The 7,181-nt window shown below is 42.0% G+C and overlaps 1 non-coding gene across 1 annotated transcript; it reads right to left on the bottom strand.

Moving 5' to 3' along the window:
* Positions 1–6,355: 6,355 nt before the first annotated feature.
* LOC117661301 (U6 spliceosomal RNA) lies at positions 6,356–6,462 on the bottom strand. The gene has a single exon (XR_004589954.2). It is a non-coding gene; the product is annotated as a U6 spliceosomal RNA (small nuclear RNA).
* Between the last annotated feature and the right edge of the window lie 719 nt (positions 6,463–7,181).

The following is a 7,181-nucleotide window of genomic DNA, read 5'->3' as shown; positions in this document are numbered from 1 at the left end:
AGAAAATTGGGAAACAGGTTGCTCAGAGCAAGCCTGAGGTTCCTCATAAAACTGTTAATGTTGAGAATTCACTAACTGGTAAACCTTTGCATTCCAGGTGTATCCATAAATGGCATAGAAGATTGGAGCATGCCAGTTTCTGTGTTCTTAGGAAGATGCCGGAGTTCGCAAAAGGTTTGGGTCTAAAGGGGTGTAAGGCAGCGGTTCTCAACCTGGGGGTTGCGACCCCTTTGGGGGTCGAACGGCCATTTCACAGGGGTCGCCAAAGCCCTCTCTCGCCCCCCCCCACACCTTCACTCACCCTCACCCTCTGCCTCCATTGGATCGCCCGGTCGCCGTTCGCTTACCCCGCCCACTCCCAATCTATTGCTGCCTCCGGAGTCCCAGCTGATGGCTAGAGGGAAAAAAAACTTTAAATTCTTGCCATGAGGCTTCAAAGAGCTAGCTGCAAAGAGGTAAATTCCTGGAGCAAGTTTTTTTTCCCCTAGCTATGCTGAAAAGAGTAAGCGAAAGCAGGGTCTTAGCTGCAACGTGACAAAATGAGGCAGAGAGGTTTCTTTTTCCTCACCAAAAAAGGTAGGTACAAAACTGCAAACAATGGGAAATTTAGGGCAAGAGGAAGTTCAAGATTTTAAAACACAAAAGAAAAAAAGCTCTATTTAACTAGGGAATTGTAATAATTGAAATACTATTAATTGTATATTGTGTTGAAAGCAGAAACGGTTAAGTTGTGGTTTGGAGGAATATATGGGGGAAATTATTTGGTTTATTATTATTGGTAAATATAATTAATTGATTTGTAAGAAATTGGATTGCATGGAAATAATTGGAATATTCATGTTCATATTGATTAATATACAAAAAAAGATTGATTTATATTAAAATGTTGAATTTGTATTAAACAACTGTATTACATAATTAACCAATGAAAATAGATGACAATGCCAAGTTTCTTATCAGTAAGCTAACTGTGCATGTCTACATTCCTTTACTTTCTTCTAAACCTTTCTTTGTTCTCCTGCCAGGAGAGGTCCGGCCAGAAGAGGTGGCCGGCAGGAACGTTGCCAAAATGTAACTAATTAGACTAGTGAGATGTTTTATTTTCTTTATAACAAATAAATTAGTTTTTCTTAGAAAACATATCTTCGGTTTATTTTCTTAAGTATACTTCAAGGGAAAAGTCTTGATCCATCTCTCTAAATCAAGGTGCGATTACCCAAAAGCAGAATGGGATGAATTGACACCCTGACAGGCATACAGTTCAGCAGCTCTGAGTTTTTTCAGGACAGTTTGTACCAATTTCACATGGTCGTCCATGTTCTCAGAGTAGATAAGAATATCGTCCAAGTAGACCAACACCCCTTTATACAAGTACTGATGCAGTACTTCATTGATCAATTGCATGAACACAGCAGGGGCTCCTTGTAGTCCAAAGGGGAGCACTCGAAACTGGAAACATCCCAATGGCAGTTAAATGCTGTTTTCCATTCATCCTCTTCCTTAATTCGCACTCTGTAGTAAACCTCTCGTAAGTCGAGTTTGGTGAAGATCTTCCCCTTTCCTAGGTGGGCTAGCATATCCTTCATGAGCAGCAGGGGGTAGACATTTTCCATGCAAATGGCGTTCAGGTTCCTATAATCAACTACCAGAACAGTACTGGTGCCGGAAAAACAGTACTTTTCCCGGAACAGTACTGGTGCCGCCAACCTTGGTCTGGCTGGTTGGATAAACCCCCGTTCTAGGTTTTTGTCAATGAACTTTCATAACTCCCCCTATTCTCGAGGGGGTCATGGGGTAGATCTTTGGCTTAAGGAGCTTTACCCCAGGGTGTATTTCAATTGTACAGTCCGTAGCTCTGTGGGGAGGCAGCACGTCCGAAGCTCTTTCACTAAAAAATTCTCGGAGATCCCAATACTCCTTTGGAATCTTCTTCTCCCCTTCAATATGACCTATTGCCACCTCCGCCCCTTCGTGTTCTACTCCGTCCTCAAGGGGGGGTCTTCCCTTTCTAGTCTAGGGTTTCTGGTGTGGATGTGCAAAACCCCCGTTTTCCAGTTAACATGCGGGTTCCATCTACGGAGCCAGGGCAGTCCAAGTATGAGGGGTCGTTCCATGCTAGGGGCCACAATAAAACTGAAGTCTCTACATGATCCCCCAATTGCATTTTAATGGGTTCAGTCACAAAAGTGGATGGGCCCCCTCCTGCTATTGATCCGTCCAGCTGACAGAATGCAATGGGCCTTTTTAACATTTTTAGTCTCAGGCCCATTTTCTCCACCACTTTCGGGTTGATTATGCACCTAGTGCACCCAGAGTCTAATAGGGCTAGCAGCTCCACGTGTGCCCCTGTGGACGGCATCCTTATTTCTACGGGAACGAGCATGGGGCCCTCAGTGTGACTCACCAGATCATCAGAGTCGGAGTCGAAGTCCGTCTCGCTGTCGTCCACGGTGGTCGGAGTTCCCAACTCACCCTGTTTTTGGGGAGCAAACTCAACGGCTTCCCCTTTCAAGGCGGTTTCGTGGGCTTTTGTGGGTGCTTTATCAGCCTTCTTTGGCCCCGAGCCGATAGATTTGGGCACTGGCTTGGGGAAACACTCAGCGGCCCGATGACCTTCCTTGCCACATTTGAAGCATGTGAAGGGCTTTGACTTGGGTTTGAATTCTGCTCTTCCCCCGGCCATCTTAGGCATTCCTTTGCAGTAGTAGGAGGATGACAGGTCCCCTTTATGGCCCGCTCGGAGTTGGCTTCGGGCCAGATCGATCTCCACGTCCTCAGCTACTACATACCAACTCTACAAATCTTCAGGGGCCCCCGTGCTCTACAGTCTTTGTAGACGTCTTCATTCAACCCATCCTTAAAGCTCTCCAGTAGAGTTGCTTCAGACCACCCTGTCATAAAAGGTGCCAGCTCGCAGAACTCTTGGGTGTATTCTGCCACCAACCTCAGGCCCTGCTGGATACCCTTCATTCGGAGTCTCGCTTTCCGCTCAGCTAGGTGATCTTCAAACCACCTCCTAAGGGCCCCCATGAACAGGTTGTAATTTCTCAGCATTGTTATTGCTGAGAGGACCACCATCCATTCAGCTGCCACTCCCTCTAGGGCATTCGTGACACATATCACTCATGCCACATCTGACAGGTAGTCCTCCCCCCAGTCCTGCATGTGGTTCCACACTTGGGTCAGGAAAAGCCCCAAGATCTTCAGATTCCCTCCATACTTTTCGGTTAAGGGGGGGAATTTTTAGCTTTTTGCATCTCCGGGGTGGGGCCTGCAAGGCTGGGGGTCCCTGGGCTGCTACATCCCTCGCTTGGGTCCCAGAAGCCTGAGATGTTCCTTCCCCAGCTTCCTCTTCCTCTCCCCCACAAGCAGTCTCTTCAGGGTCCACTCTGGGGTAGTCTCTTCCCTTCCCACTAAGGAATGCATAAGACTCACAGTTTTTCCGGCTTTCTTCGGCATTGTGGAGGAGTTGCATAGCCTGGGCAATCATGAGGCTTTTCTTTTGCTCTTGAAGCCATACTGCCTCTCCCTTACGAGGTCTGGTGCTGGTTACTCCGTGGGGGATCCTCGCCAGGTCCGGCAGCCTTCCTACTCCCATCAGGCTTCCTCTGGCTCCTCTCTCAGTCGAATTTTTTCCATCCATTCCACAGCTTCCTTTTCTGCTTGAAGTGAAGTTATTGTAGAGCCAGAAGCTCCCATCTGATCTCCGTCACTCTCTTGATCAGACATAGTTTGGGTTCAGCCCCCTCGGTAGTTATCCGGGATGGCTGGAGAACTGAGATCCTGCTTAATGTCAGGTGTGCTTCCTTCAAAGTCCAAGAAAGGATGACCCAGACTCCATTGTTTATAGAATCAGGTACTTTTACTGGAAAATGAAGTGATCACAACCAAAGAAAAGCAGGATCTAAGCCAAAAAGCTCAAAAATTACAGATAGAAAGCATTCCCTCCCACTGTCCATCGTAAATCATCCAATCCAAGGGTCTCCCAAAGGTCAGGTGGGAGCACATGTCTGGCAGCGTCATCAATCAGGAATGCCACGACCGTTGACCGATAGCAGCTTCAAAGATGCAGCCCAGTAGCTTAAGAATCACTTTCGTTTCTGCCTTTGTCTCTCCAGTATGCTTCCCCTCCCCCCAACCTAGCTTCCCCCCCTGTTACCATGGCAGCCAAAGCAGAAAAGGCAGAGGCTGACAATATCACTTCTACAGTGTGAACTAGTATCCTTTTATTTCATTTTACCTTTTCAGACCAGATCAAGACCAAACCAAAGCATTTTATTTTTACAAACAATAAACAAAGTTCTCCCTCACTAGTTTTATATAGATGAACTGATGGAACTGATTCATCAATCTTCCATGAATATTGACAAAAGAAAACCAAATTCCACTAGTGGAGAATAGGCAGCCATTTAGCCTGCCCAGTTCTGTCTTCTAATAGAGAAGAATATCCTGGGAAGGATGAAGAAGGAATAGCAGACAGCTGCCCCTATCTCCTCACACATTCTTTCCTTTGCTATCATCCTCACACACAATCTCTGAGTAGACCTTAGGATATGCTAGGCCTGATTCCATTCACACAATTACCAATTGCCTGAATAGTTCCTTAAATTGCAAGCACAATGGGCCAATTTGCATCCAGCCACTGTTAGGAGAAAGTGGGAGCCATGATTCCACCTGCTCTTGCTTCAAGTTTGATCTGGGTTAAGAGATCCACCTGTAGCTATTTACACCATTTTACAAACTTTTTACACCATTTCACAACTAAGTTCACACCATTGCTAATTGTACAATCACCATCAAGATTTATTTTGGTCCATTTCAGTGGGAAAGTCTCAAGGCCAAAGCCCTCTAAGCAATTTGTCAAAAAACTCTTGGTGTCACAGTGCTAGCTCTGAGGAGATGTTTTAATCAACCATGGGAGTGCTGTAATTCCCTTTATAGAAAATATGCCTCATAATTTTGAGAAATGAAATAGACTGCGCAGCAACAAGGGAAGCAAGAAGGCTTGTGGTTTGGTGACACATTTCACACTTATTGATAGGAAACTCTGCCACATCAAACAGATCCTGTTGTGCTCAACAATAAAGGAAAAAGTCTCAACTTGCTTTCATATCTGTGGTCTCAAAAAATTACCAGAAAAGCTGTCAGAAATAGAATTAAGATATTGTATATGTACTCAGACCAAGTTGTTTCTTTATGAGATTCGATAATGACATTTCTTGCTCTGGGAGTCCAAATATCCTGATTTTGAGAAAGGATCGTAATGCACTCTTTAAGAAAAGAAGGCAGCAATATGAAAGTCTTCATTTCTCACAAGCTATTGATAGATTGGGATACTTATCAATATGAACTGATATTGTTCTTATAAGTACAGATTTTGTATAAAGTGGCTAAATAGATAGCTAAAACCCACATACAATGAAAACTGAATGTTATCTTTCATGGGTTAGAATATGGATGATGTTCTAAGCGTCTAATTGTTAGTGACATTTTCAGATCTTAAAACTCCTGTTGCAACAGCCTGATTTTCTTGGTTAGTTCATCCCATCTACATATTTTTAAAAGCAATTATAGAATGCAGGATTACCTGATCCAGCCATTAAACTTGCAACTTTTTTTTTTATTGAAAAGTTTTACAAAAAAAAAAGAATTCCCCCCAATATTCCCCCCACGCTTTCCCTCCCCTCCCCCCCCGACTTCCCAGAGCAAAATACAAGGTATTTCAATTAACAATCATAAGCTAAATTAACCTATCTATCCTCAAACTACTAAATCCCCCCCTGAAACCTTAACTCCACTATAGATAACATAGTACTTCTAATACTTAATATTCATTCATAAGCTATTTGATATTTTCTTGTCTGATACTTATTTTGAATATAATCAATCCATCTTCTCCATTCCGATACGTATCTTTCTTGCATGTGGTCCTTCAAGTACGCTGAGATTTTCGCCATTTCTGCTAGGTTTGTTACTTTCAATATCCACGCTTCAATAGTAGGCAAAGAGTCCTTCTTCTAATATTGAGCTACCAACAGCTTAGCTGCTGATATTAATTTCAAAATCAATTTAGTCTCTAATACTGTACAATCCATTGTTATACCCAGTGAAAACAATTGAGAAGTAAATTTCAACCTTTTTTTCAGAATGTTCTGCATCACTGACCAAATTTTTATCCAAAATGCCTTGATTTTCTTACAGGTCCACCATATATGATAATAAGTTGCATCATCACATTCACATCTCCAACATTTAGCTTACAAATTCGAGTACATACATGATAATTTTTTAGGATCTAAGTGCCATCTATAAAACATTTTATAAAAATTCTCACAAATTTTGTGCTTGCGTAAAAAAAAATATGGAACGCTTCACGAATTTGCGTGTCATCCTTCCGCAGGGGCCACGCTAATCTTCTCTGTATCATTCCAATTTTAGTATATGTGCTGCCGAAGCGAGCTTGCAACGTTTAGGAAGAAAGCAATTGTATTTTTCTATCAGAAGTAGTTGGTGGAGAAAAAAAAGCAGCTTGACAAAGCTGCTACATATACAATATCCTTGAAATCTAATGGAATTCCTGGTGACTACAATATTTCAGTATTTAAATTTTTTGGGGGGAAATGCAATCACTGTATAAGGCTTCCAAATACCAATGCCATTTTTCCAATGATAAATTTCTTTAATTTAAAATCTAAAACAAAATAATTATATTTAAAAATCTAAGAAAACATATTAAGTAAAACAATACAGTAAAATAGCTTGCCTTTTAATACTTTAGTCCTTCATTCCAACTTTTCTTTCTGAGAATTTTGTTTTTGTGTTGAGCTGCAACGGAATGTGTGTTTGCGTGTGTATGTATTTATTAGGAGTTAATTTATCTTGAAGCTTATACCAAAGAAATCATGCTATATCTTCTGTGAGAAATGGTGTTTAGTCTTATAGCTGATTGATTTGATCTTGTTAGATGACTAGAAGAAATTAGTTATTTTCATTCTAAAGGTTAGGATTAGGATTAAAATTAATGGCTGAATTTTTGGAGGGCTGTGACATTTCCACTCTGGTTTTGGATGCTAACATTTTAATGTTAGATTTATATCCATTTTTATTATTTTATCAAGTTGTCCAGCAATAATGATGATGATGACGACGACAATGACTTACTTAGCTTACCCAAATAATCA

The sequence above is a fragment of the Pantherophis guttatus genome, chromosome 3 (genome assembly GCF_059756535.1).
Source record: "Pantherophis guttatus breed Tessera chromosome 3, ASM5975653v1, whole genome shotgun sequence".
Taxonomy (NCBI): Eukaryota; Metazoa; Chordata; class Lepidosauria; order Squamata; family Colubridae; genus Pantherophis; species Pantherophis guttatus.
Note: the sequence above shows the minus strand (reverse complement) of the source record. Positions and strands in the feature narration are given on the sequence as shown.